General features: G+C 39.0%; 1 protein-coding gene across 3 annotated transcripts in view; it reads right to left on the reverse strand.

The window, feature by feature from the left end:
* LOC515333 (ATP-binding cassette sub-family C member 4) overlaps nucleotides 1–13,123 on the reverse strand; it is a 185,629-nt gene that overhangs the window by 67,017 nt on the left and 105,489 nt on the right. The window lies entirely within an intron of this gene.

Raw genomic sequence — 13,123 nt, forward strand, 5'->3', positions numbered from 1 at the left:
TTCTCTCTCCGGTCTCAACTCCTGAAGGCACCTTCTCTCTCAGAGGTTCTCAACTCCTGAAGGCACCTTCTCTCTCAGAGGTATTAGTCACGAAGGAAGTATGGTTACTACAAAACTCCTGTTGTTTCCCACTGAGATGGTAGATATTATGTGTTTTAAAAGTAATACAGAAAATGAAAACCATACTTTCACAGGAGGGTGGAGAAACAGTTATTCCCTATGTTTTAAAGGAAGAAATAACAGAAAGACCAGTGATAAAATGTGAAAATAGAAGAGGCAGGAGGTGTCCTAATGAGCGATGGAAGGCTGTGCGCTGCAGGGAGGTTTCAAGCAAAGGCCCCTCACTGAGCAGAGGAAGAACCCCACCCTGGATGGATTCTTCACCAGGTGCTTGGTCCGCATCCAGAACATTCCTCAAGATGTGACCTGGACAGTAAGAGCTCTTCTGCGGCTCCTTTCACAGAAATCGTCTTAGGGACAGGCCTGAAGTGCTACAAAGAGTTCCTAAGACACAGGTCTTTGATCTTTGTGGCTTTGCCATGTATGTTTTTAAAATTTCTGGAATGCACCCAGGGAGGCAAATGGCTTGACAGCAAACACTATAAATATCGAAATAAATAAATACATACAAACATCTGGAACCCTGATTAAGCACCAAAGTTTTTTTTTTCAGGGATGAGGGGTGTGGGTAGCAGAGAAGAAACCCCCACTGAACAGCATTTTTATTTTTATGGAAAAATGTCCTATTCTTTCCGTACGATAAACCCCCCTCTGACATGACAAAAGTTTCAGAAAGCTGAAGTCTGTATGTCATGGGGAAAGGAGAGTTTCTGATGTTCTATAGCTACAAAAGAAGGAACTTCAGTACTAGCCCAGAAAAAAGATGGGACCAAAATTCACTTTTTTAATAACTCATCGTGGAATGGTATAAAATAACAGTCATTACCTAGAACTACAAAAATAAATCCAGACAATACGGTAATCTCACTTGAGTTTGATGTGAAGTTTGCACAGATTTTACAAATTACTCATTATACAACAATTTTCCGTGTTAAAAGGATGCTAAAATACATTGTTTTTTTTCCTCTTTATGAGGTCCTCTGAACAATAATAAACAGTGAGAATATAGAATTTGCCATGGTTATGCCTGATAAAATTAAATTAAAAACAAAGAATCAAATGACCACAAACCATGTGGTTAAGTGTGAATTAAGAGTAAGAGTTGGGAAAGTTTAAAAAAAAGAACTGTGTGTGTACAAGCATGCGTGCTCAGTCATGTTCGACTCTTTGTGACCCGTGGACTGTAGCCCGACTGTAGCCAGGCTCCTCTGTCCGTTGAATATTCAGGCAAGAATACTACAGTGGGTTGCCATTTCCTCCTCCAGATCTCTCCAACCCAGGGATCGAACCCAGGTCTCCTGCGCTGGCAGGTGGATTCTTTGCCACTGAACCCCCAGGGAAGTGCCATTTAAAAAACGAAAATGCCCCAAATTCCCAATCTACCCCACTACGAGGTTCCACAACGTGACAGACCTTTGGAAAGCCAGAAAAGTGTATGATCAGTCCTCTCACCAAGCAGATGCTACTGATCTCAGGACAGAGTTGAAAGCCTTCCCATCCTGGCCTGGGTCTGCTCCCTCCATCCTGCCCACAGTGATGCCACTCCAGACAAGCAGCCTTCCCTCCCTGGTTTGCAGGTCCCATGTCCTGGGTAATCTAGACTCATTCTCTGGACCATCCTGTCATCCAACAGCAGCCTCTCCTGAAATCTGCTCAGGTCTCTTGGCACACACTGAGCATCTTTGGCCCTATACAGCCAATCACAGCTTCTTCCACAATCACTACTGTATTCAGCAGAAAACACACAAGTTTGGATGACGCCATGCATGATTTGAGAAATACGTATGGAGCCCTTACCCCAGCAGATGGATTAAAAAAAAAAGATGCATAGTGCTTATAGACTGGCACTAGAGAAGAGATATTATGTGAATCTTGTTATGAGAACTGAGGGCAATGTTGAGCCAGGTTGACACTGACCACCCAAAGGACTGATGAAAAAGGATGTGAAAGGTGGGTTTGGGGACACAGGGACAGTCATTGGTCAAATTCAAAAGAAGAGGAATGCTGCACCTTCTTTACGTTGCACTGCAACACAGACAGCAACTTGTCCCTGTGACAAAAACATGATGGCTAGGCAGAGAGAGATACCTCCAGCTCCAGGAATCCCGCCCCCTGCCTCCCTAGCCGCTCCCTCCCCCAACACTGCCTGAACAACAAAACTAGTCTAAGGACTGCCTGGGCACCTCCATTGCTCATGCTAAATGAGGCCATGTGCTCCCAGAAACAACAGTCACATGTATATGGTGCCTGTCTGCTTCCATCTCAAGGAGAGTAGGATCTATGGAAATTGTGTAAACTCAACAAAGAAAAGAGGACTTCATCATGCCTGTCATTCTAAGTTCCTTCCTAGCAGCTTCAAGATATTTAAAGTTCCAAGGTTGCATTCAATTGTGATTCCCCACTTAGATCGTAGCCAACTTCTCATCTCGGTAGCTGTTCTAAAAGGGAAAGATTTTGGTGCCAACCCTCTGAGTGGTTAATCACATCTATACAAACATGTGCTTCCACAATTGGCACAGCATCCCCTGGCGTGAAGCTGGCAGCAACCCAGATGGAAAACTCTGTCAACTCCATGCTGACATCCTAGCCCCTAGCACTCATTCTGATCTGTTCTACAATCCACCAGCAAAGCTGAATTCTCTGTTGCCTCAATTATCCCCACTCCCCCTCTTTCCTGATGCCACTCAGAATGATTCTGCTACCTCAGCCTGCCTCGGGCTCTACTTTCAAAGACTCTCCTCATGGTGAAGTCAGCCACTAAAAAACTGAGACATCAAAACCAGCCCAGTGCCCTCTCACCAGCTCGGGGTGCTCTGCCCAGCCCTCAGGATGGATACACCCTTAGGCTCTGCCTTTCCTCAACTGTGGGGAGTGGGTGTCTCCATTCTCTGATCTCCTTCAGAAGAAAGGGCAGGCTACAGATCTTCTACAGACTCAAAGGAGAGGCAACAAAGCTAGTCTAAGGACAGGCTACAGATGGCCAAAGAATTTGCAGGTGTAGTAAAACCTGATCAGAAACTGAACCTTTTCTCGCTGCACAAGTGAACAATATGAAAAGCAAACCCTCTCAGTAATTCAGGCTACCAAAGACTGCCACAGAGTACCGGTCACTAAAGTCGGTATACATTTATTCATGCTACTGGTCAGTCACTAAGTGGTGTCTGATTCTATGACCCCATGTACTGCAGCCTGCCAGGCTCCTCTGCCCATAGGATTTCCCAGGCACGAATTATGGTATGGGTTGCCATTCCCTCTTCCCTGGGGATCTTTCCAACCCAGGGATCGAAGCTGCATCTCTTGGGTCAAATAGATCCTTTTATTACCACTGAGCCACCTAGGAAGACCCTTCATTTCTTAAGGGACAGTCCATAGAACAAAGGTCTCTCATGCATTCTTTCAACAGAAAACTCTAGAAACTAAGGAAAGGAGAAATTTCTGTGTAAGGGGGAAAAGGTTTAAAATCTATAAAGGCATCATTCTGCTGAACTTTTAAAAAAAATTCTCTATTAGGAAAATCTGCAAAAGTAGCAGTCTGTCATTTCTAGTAAAACCCAACTGACAGATCGGCTGGAATATTCTTGTCTTGGTATTTATGGATTTCCACGGCTAATTTTCCCATACTAGTCCTTCTTTTCCATCAAAATACATATTCTGCCTGACATCCCCATAACTCTCAGGATATGTCTGCTATTGTAACCTACGTGAACGAATACTCATCTCCCAAGAGCTATACTGCACAAGCTGTTCATGGATATTAGGGGAAAATCAGGCTTCCACAGGACATCAAAGTCCTTTGAGACCAAGACCTTAACCGTGTTCCTTAACCAGCATTCGAAACTTGGCTGCATTAAATAATGCTGGCGTGTGTTCATAATGAAGAGAAATCACTGCGGGAGCCTCATCTCGTGGGGTCAAAGGCCTCAGATGAAAAGTCCCATTGCCCACTGCTGACAGGCCTCCTCAGTGCTGTATAGATCCACTAGTCTCAATTCCGAAACTGCTAATATTTTCACCAGAAAGGACTAAGAGAGATTTAATTCAACACGACGTTACAACTTGGAAGCTGCCAGGAGGCCCAAGGCCAAATGGATCTCTCCTTCAGATGCTGTGAAATAGTCATCAGAACGTGTATGGAGAAGAGGCCAATAGAACATTTCACTTTTCTCAGATCAAAACACATCATTCCTTATCCTTGTATTTTCTAGGATAATTAAAAAAAAAAAAAATTCACTTTTTATCCAGGTCTTTTTTCTAAAAGCAGTGTTCACCAGCCAATTGTTTTTCCCTAACTTGTCTGCGTCCTCACTAAAGGAAAGAAAAAGTTTTGAAAGTGCAAGCCTGCCCTGAAGTGCAACGTGAACACGTGAAGACAGAGAACACAGATTATTACAAGAACAGAAAGCCCCCGACTCAATCTTTCACTGAACTGCATATCATGGGGGGGGGGGGGGGGGGGGGGGGGGGGCGCGTGGAATTAATGACATTTTTTGATCAATAAATCTTAGTATGTTTCTGTGTCTGAGCAGCGACTGGGGGAACCAATGACCAGGGACTGGGCCCAGGCCACTGAGTCTCTTTAGACCTTTAACAAAGAAGACACTGGTCCAAGTAACACCCAGGGAGCCTGCCAAGCCCCCAAGAGTTCAAAAATCCTATTTTTGCAAAACACAAATGATACTAGAAACAGGCTTCCTAGGAACAGAGGACACAGTGATACTTACAGGTTATAAACCTAAGCTTATAGCAAAAAAACAAAAAGATGACTAAAATTAGGATTAGGTCCTATAGTTTTACTACTTGAGATAACGAGAATAAGCAAAAGTTGAATTAGCAGAAATAAAACTCTCACTGTAAAATACTGAGCCTTATAGAGACAAAAAGAAATTCCTAGACACTATTTTTCTGAAACTTTCCAAATATTTTTTCACTTCTGTATCAGGCAGTCAAACAAGTAAGAAAGCAAAACACTAACATCACTGCAAAAATATGATGATACAGACAGTAAAACAGACAATAGAAGAATCTCTGTCTTTCCAGTCACCATAAATTTGGTGGGTGGGGGCATGATTGAACCAGGTGCCAAAGCCAGAATAAAAGAAAGAATAAAATGGTGTTTTTAGTGGGATTTCATCTCGATTGATACATCTATGGCTCCCAGTTGCTGTTATCATAAACTCTAAGCTCCTGGTACTGAGGCATGTTAGTAACGGGGTTTAACTAAATATATTAAACCAATGTGAGAAGTCACCCAGCCATCAATAGCCCTGAAGTCTTTACATCTACAGAAGAGCTTCTGAAACATAGGGAGTCATGTTCTGTGACTCTCCCTATAGAAACCTTCTCAGATCTCCATTCTTTCTACTCCACTTACTAAGTCCTCTAACCATATTATTCTCCCATTTAAAATCAACATGAGCCCAATTAAAAATAATACTACATTTCCAAAATACCCTCCGTAAAGGTAGTTTTATCTTTATGCAAGTTATAAAAGACATCATGGGATGTTTAACAGCATTTCTAATATGATAGGATTAGAGAACTCTTTTCCTCCCTATTTAAGGTACGTTAAAAAAAACAAAAACCACACATGAAGTTGTTTTTACTCCTAGGAGGGGGTTAAATGTCAAAGAAGAGCTTACTATGATACCAACATCCCACATATTCTCCTATAATAGCAAATAATATGAATTGCAGAGCTGACATTTTCTTAACTTATAAGCAGTTATAAAATCACAAAAACTTTAATAAGACAGAAATGGAATAGGATACAGAAGAGATATGTGCACTCCTGTTTCTACTGCAGCATTATTCACAGTAATAAAGATACAGTAACAACTGAAGAGTCTATCAACAGATGAATGTGTGTATAGATAAACACACACACACACACACACACACACACACACACAGTGGAATATTATTCAGCCAGGAAAAAAGAAAATTGTGCCATTTCCAAGAACATGGATGGACTTTGAGGAAATCATGCTAAGTGAAGTCAGACATGGAAAAACAAACACGGTGTGATAGCTCTTACACGTGGAATCTATAATTCTTAAAACCAGACAGTAAAATGAGATGTCTAAAGGTTTATATTTGCAATTGGTCAATAAATAAGCCCTGGAGACATAGCATACAGTACGGTGAGAAGAGACAAAAGTGTACTATAAACATGAAATCTGCTAAGATTAGATCTTACTCATTCCCAACATGAGAATAATTATGTGATGCCATAGGTGTTAGTTACCTAATACAATCAGAGCAATCATACAGCAATATAAATGTATCAAATCAATGCATCAATCAAATCAATACTTCAAACTTATACCACGTTGTACCACAAATATAACTTTTTTTAAAAGTCATGACAAGGCACTAGGAGAAGTCTTAAAAATTAGGGCCAAGAGAACAGGCAAAAAAATGATCATCCAGTTTTCAGAAATAGTGATCTTCCTTGAAGATGAAACATCCACCTCCCATCCCCATGCTGGGCTAATTCATCTTCAAATGCTAAATCCTTTTGAAAATTGGCCAAAGCAAGAAGCTCATGTAAAAGCTAGATAAACAAAATGAGGAAGATGAAGGTCAAAGAAGTACAGACACAGACACATTCAGACACACATATCGATCTTTCACACACACTGAAGTACCTGTTTGTGTGGATTGTCCAGATCGTGCAAATGTTTTAAACAGTTTCTGATAATGTCCATATTCATTTCATAGGAAATACTGTGCTAAACGTAATTTTACCTCCATGAGAGAGCGGCCATTATTGTGTAATATATAATATGTAGGTATGGGTGCTGAATCTTTCGAAAATGCCCATGGAGATTTCGGAATACATTATCTGGTTACTTCATGTGAAATTTCCAGCATGCTGGCATATAAAGATGCTTTTAAAATGTTGGGTTATGTAACTGTATGATGATTAATGATTTGGGTCAAACTGGTTCTTCATTTTCAATTCTAGGCACCAGAGCTCTATGGTTTCCACATAAAAACCAATGGGAACAGTAACTAGAGGATTCGGCAAGAAGGTAAAAAAAAACATGGCTCTAGAAGCAGAAGAGACTGCAAAAGATTTCTTGTGTTTGGTTGCTATTAAAAATGAAACAATGGAAGTAGAGTATTTTAACAAGTTTAAATTGTCATATAAATTTACAACATTGCCCTGAATTGACAAGACAAAGAGCGATGGTTCAAATTTATCATACTCTAGGCTGATGTTCAATATGATAGGGAACAAGATTATACCTGCCAACAGATGAAAACTCTGTCATGCAACAGATCTCTGAAACATTAGGCAGTGTATCACAAAGACTCTGAACTTCTTACAACTTATTTTTGGTTTTCTTTTTCATCAAATTATTTCCTAGCAAATTCTGCAGAATGAAAGAACAGTTGAATTTCAGAGCTGCAAAGCCTTTCAGACGTGATTGAGGCTGAATGCCAAGACTCAGGAAAGGTAGGTGCTCACAGCTACCTGGCATCCAGGTGTTAATCAAGTAAGTGCAACTGTTTTCACTAAGGTCTCTCCACTCAAAACTATGCTATTTCTTCAACTCCTTCAATGCCACTATACCCAGCCAGTAATTTGTGATATTTACATGGTTAGTTTATTAACAATAATTGGGAAGTATTTATAAGAACTGAAAGTGAAAGTCGCTCAGTTGTGTCCAAGTCTTTGTGACACCATAGACTATACAGTCCAGGGAATACTCCAGGCCAGAATACTGGAGTGGGTAGCCTTTTCCTTCTCCAGAGGATCTTCCCAACCCAGGGATCGAACCCAGGATTCCCGCATTGCAGGCTGATTTTTTTTTTACCAGCTGTGCCACAAGGGAAGCCCATTTATAAGAAAGTTGTGTTTGTTCTATTGCATTTGTTATACTTTTATCTGCATTAAAAATATAATCTACATTTTTAAAGATCTAACAGGCAATTCTCGTTTGCATCCCAAGCTACTTTCATCATTATATTGTGCAAGAAGAAGTTGTGAAGTATCAAAATGTCCCATCTGATAGAAATGCAGGAAGACTGCCTGGAATTAACTGGAGTGAACAAACCACGAAATGTCTCTAAAAACATCCCATGAATAAAATTTGAAGGCCTGACAATCTAAAACTGCCTTAGGTCAACTTTAACTTTCACATGTGAAATTTGTCATTTTTCATGCTTTTTAAAAAAGGTGAATACATTTTGACCAGTTACTGCATTTTCGTAAAAAAATAAAAAGTAAGTTCCTGCTGCTCCTAAGAAGTATAGCTATTCCCTGGAAGAATTACAATGTTCCATTTAAATAGAACTTACTTTATAAAACTTCAAACTGTATTTCTAATTACACAATAGACTTCTGTAATAAACTTCAGCCGTATCATTTTCAAACACACAAAAAAATCCAGATGTTTGGCATTTATATGTAAACTCAGCTCCTGCTGTGAAACCAAATTAAAATGAACTGAGAAATGAAACTTAGGCCCTATGAAAACAAAAACAAAACAAGCAAACAAACAAAAAAAAACATGCTATTGATTCTATTTTCCAGGTTGTTAGTTTGATCATTTATATATTTTTCCTTGTATCTGGGAAGATACATACATCCTTATCCACCATTTTATCACAATTAACATATTTCCTTGGATTTTGTAGGAGGAAGAAAAAGACAAAAAGAAAAATCACAAACTTGCATGACTTAGTCCTATGGTTCATCCCTATAAAATGAATGCTCTACATATACTAAGTCTCTTAATTCTCACACATATAAAAAAACCTTGTGACTATTATTATACCCATATAATCATCCCCAGTATATAACAAAAAAGATTAAATCACTGGACAAAGGTCTATCTGCAGTCAGGCTGTATTCACATTCATTCAGATCGGTTGATTCCAAAGTCTGTTCTCTTTACCACTGGGCACTTTGGGTCCCAAATTATAGTGGTCAAAACCACTATTGGAAAATAAAAGAAAACAACTCAGTGTGGTGTTGGTATGTCCAAGATCACTTTATTCACTAGATTAATTTTCAAATCTTAAATTTCACATCTCTTTAATAGAATCTAATAATATGGATCTTATGCTGGTATAGCAATCTAACTCAAAGAAGTCCTCCTCTCTCTCTCTCACACACACTCTCTCTCTCTCTCTCTCACACACACACACACACACACACACACACGTCAATGCTGCTTAAGACAATTATGGTCCAATCCAAAGGAACTTGACTGTGCCAGCTAAATGACTAGCACAGCTCTCTGAAAGCTCTAACATTTCCACCTACATCCCAACTCCCTGTCCATTAATAGCTTTAAAGTTTCTACTGATGACACAGTTTTCTCACCTGACATCAAATGAAAAATGGACATAAGAATTAACAGGGAGAAAAAAGATGACCTGCTGCTGCTGGGGCTGCTAAGTCGCTTCAGTCATGTCCGACTCTAACCCTAACCCTACCAGGCTCCTCCATCCACAGGATTTTCCAGGCAAGAGTACTGGAGTGGGGTGCCACTGCCTTCTCCGAAAGATGACCTATATATTTTTAAAAAATACTCAATATTTATCTAAAACCTATAAGGTACTCACTGTGTCACCCAAAATTTCAAACCCTAACCTTAGGTTAGTTAGCAACTTGGTTATAACAAGAAGCAAAAGATACACCTGGAGGCTAGTATAGGAGATTAACTAGTAAAGGAGATTTGAATGGTTAGAAAATTAGATATCAAGGGGTATTAAACCACCATCACTCAAATTTTAGAACTCCCTAATGTATGAGTGAAATCTACTCACCTGGTCTAAAGGCTTGACAATTTATTTAAGAAAAAAAAACAAAAAACAGCAGCTTATCTGATAAACCACTGACTGTCTGGATTACAGAGGTGCTACATTTTATTACCACAGCCATTTGTGTTAACAACTATTTATTTAATCTTGAAGTCAAGGAAGAACAATTTTCTAGCAATACTGATTAATCATCATCTTGAATTATGTGCTTGTTTCCCTTCTGTTTACAGGATTATGTCACGACTAACATTTAAAAGTTGGCACCAATAAGAAATACGTCTGTCTACAGTATAACCCATTGGTGAAACTCATTAAGCCATATTTGACAACTTTCTCATTTTTATGCTAAGTAAAAAGGAAAATAGCGTGAAGATTTATATTAGCATGAGATATAATTTTAAGATGTTATTGCCACTTTATTCCCCAAAAAGGAAGAATAATAGATTTATAGTTCTACCATAGGAAATAAATTTTATGAGCCCAGATCAGTCTGATGAACTAAAAAGTGAAAAAAATTCTAAAAATAATGACTACATAGAGGAAAGCAACTATTTCTTCTTATTCTCTTTTTAAATATTTGAAGCTAATGGAAAAAAAAAAATTATTCCATGATCTTGACGCAGCATTGCTGACCTAGATGGATGGAATTATTCATGTACAAAAATATATTTAAGGACAAATCCACACACACTGTTTAAGTATCTTTGTGTAGAACCAAAGACATGGATGCTCTGTTTTTCTTACCACACCCTTAAAAATCTCTATACATTTTCATTTAATGCCTCACACAGAGTAAAGAATAAGATCAGGGACTGAGTCAAAAGAACACTTCAGTGAAATATCCACTTGAAGTTCAGAGAGTAATCCTTAACTAATTATTGACTTAAACATCCCCAAACCAGGAACTGAGGCTGAAAAGCACCCAGGGCAGACACTCTGGTTTTCACTGATGTTATCAACACGCCACTCTAGCCCTGTTCTCCCCCAACAGCAGACCTGGAGGCAGGACTTTCCCATCAGCGGAAGCATGACTGTATTTGGAGTAACATCAGGGATAAAGGCTCTTAAACACACAACAAGTCTAAAATAGACTTTCCAGGTGTTCAAGAGATTGAAGCATTTCCCTGTGTGATACAATCTATTAAAATACACTTGCAAAAATGAAAGGAAAATATTTCCAGAACAGAGAACTTAATTTTATGATAGCTTTCCATTTAACTGGAGTATTTTAATAAACTTCCACTCAATGTGTACTTTGAAGCTTGTCAGAGAGACTTTCTATCTAAATGATGGGAAAGTTTTTAACAGAATCATCCTGTCTACTGAGAATGAAAAGAACACTCAACAGATGATAGTTGATTTCAAAGTAACACTACTTATGGAGAAAATATCATTGCTCATGTTCCACCTACTGTCAAAGCATTTGTAACATACTTGTAAGAAGCCCAAAGAGAGCTGTGCGTACATATTTGTAAAAGGCAACACCTGAAGTGCCGGCTTCCCTCTTTTTTCCCTAAAATACTTTCAGCGATGTGCATACCACCCAATCAGTCCCTAAAGAATCATTTCCATATTGTCAAAGAGTCTCTTTAGAAGCCAGGATGAGTCTGCTATGAGTTAGTAAGTTAGTCACCTTAAAAGAATCACTTACTTTTATTTCCGAATTTCCTCACATTCCCAATGGTGCGATTTCATTTTGAAAACAATGCTTGTTTAAAGTTCCAGGAAAACAGGTTTTGGAAGTTTTATGAAATCAAGGGCAACCTCTTATGTGATTACCATATGCATGTTTTGTTTATACATGGATTGAGCTCCAATCTACAGTTGTATTAAATTCTGAATCTGAATCTTTTCTATAGGGAATAATAGAATATTGGTACTAGATCTAAAAGAAAAAACAACAACAATTCACTGTCAACAATTATTTAAATGAGAAAAAGGCCTAGAAGACAGGACTTTTTCTTCCAATGTTTGGGACGACACCTGATAACCAGTAAATGAGCAATAAATGCTTGATGAGTGAAAAAGCCCCAGTGAAAAGTTAAGTGACTGGCCCAGCTCTTGCAAAGCTATGTTTCCAGCAGAACTGGGACATCATGACATCTCAGCTTCAGTTTAATAATGCCTACTGATTTTTTTTTAATAATGGATGAATTCTTCCTCTTTACTTCTTAAGGGACTGTAATTTATAAGGTAAAAACGACCAGGCATCAAATATTTAACCCATATAAGTCCCAAGATTCATTTTTAAAGCACCACCAAACATATTAAGTGTTGGACAGCTTCATTTCCATGACTATCTGGCATTAGGAGAACTTGGAAACTTGCATAGTCTGGTTTCATGAACTGCACTTTCCAAAGAAACACGGTTTATTCTTTACGCCACCAAATAACAGAAACAAAGTCCACCATATAAAAATATATTACAAACTCAACCTTTGAAAATAAACTATAAAAATTAAATTTATATAAACAACAAGTATGAAGGAAAAAATAGCTCTAATTCACTTGAAAAACTGAAGTTCCACTGTTGTATGAGATCACAGCATGGAGACATTCAAACACATTCCTGAACACCCTTTCTTCTATCCACTCAACAAATACTTACTAAGCAGCTAAAGTTGCCCAATCCTGGAAGTGGAGGCTTTCACAGAAACATCATATACTCTAGGAGGGCATAGCACACAAGGCTACGATAAGAGACAGTCAATACAAAATCACCTAAATAATACTTTACTTTGTGATAAGCATTATAAAAATGAGACTGAAAACACAACTGTGAAATAAGCATCAATATGATTAATATTTGGATTTTTTCCCATTTTCTTGATGTCAAATAATAATAATAACGTTTAAACTAAAGGTGAGGTTGGTGGGGAGCAGGGAAGAAATGGTAACAGAACATGAAGTCTTCAGTTAGAAAATGAAAATCAGGGATTCCCTGGTGGCTGAATGGTAAAGAAGCCACTTGCCAATGCAGGAAACACAGGTTCGACCCCTGATCTGGGAAGATCCCACATGGCTCAGAGGAACTAAGTCAGAGCAAGCAACCTGATGGGTGTGGCCCAACCACTGAACTTGGGCTCTCCAGCCCTGGCGCCACAACTATTGAGCCCGTACAACCTTAGTCCATGCTCTGCAACAAGAGAAGCCACCACAATGAGATGCCCGTGAACCTCAACTGGAGAAAAGCCCGTGCAGAAATGAAGACCGAGCATGGCCAAAA

The sequence above is a fragment of the Bos taurus genome, chromosome 12 (assembly GCF_002263795.3).
Source record: "Bos taurus isolate L1 Dominette 01449 registration number 42190680 breed Hereford chromosome 12, ARS-UCD2.0, whole genome shotgun sequence".
In the NCBI taxonomy this organism is placed as follows: domain Eukaryota; kingdom Metazoa; phylum Chordata; class Mammalia; order Artiodactyla; family Bovidae; genus Bos; species Bos taurus.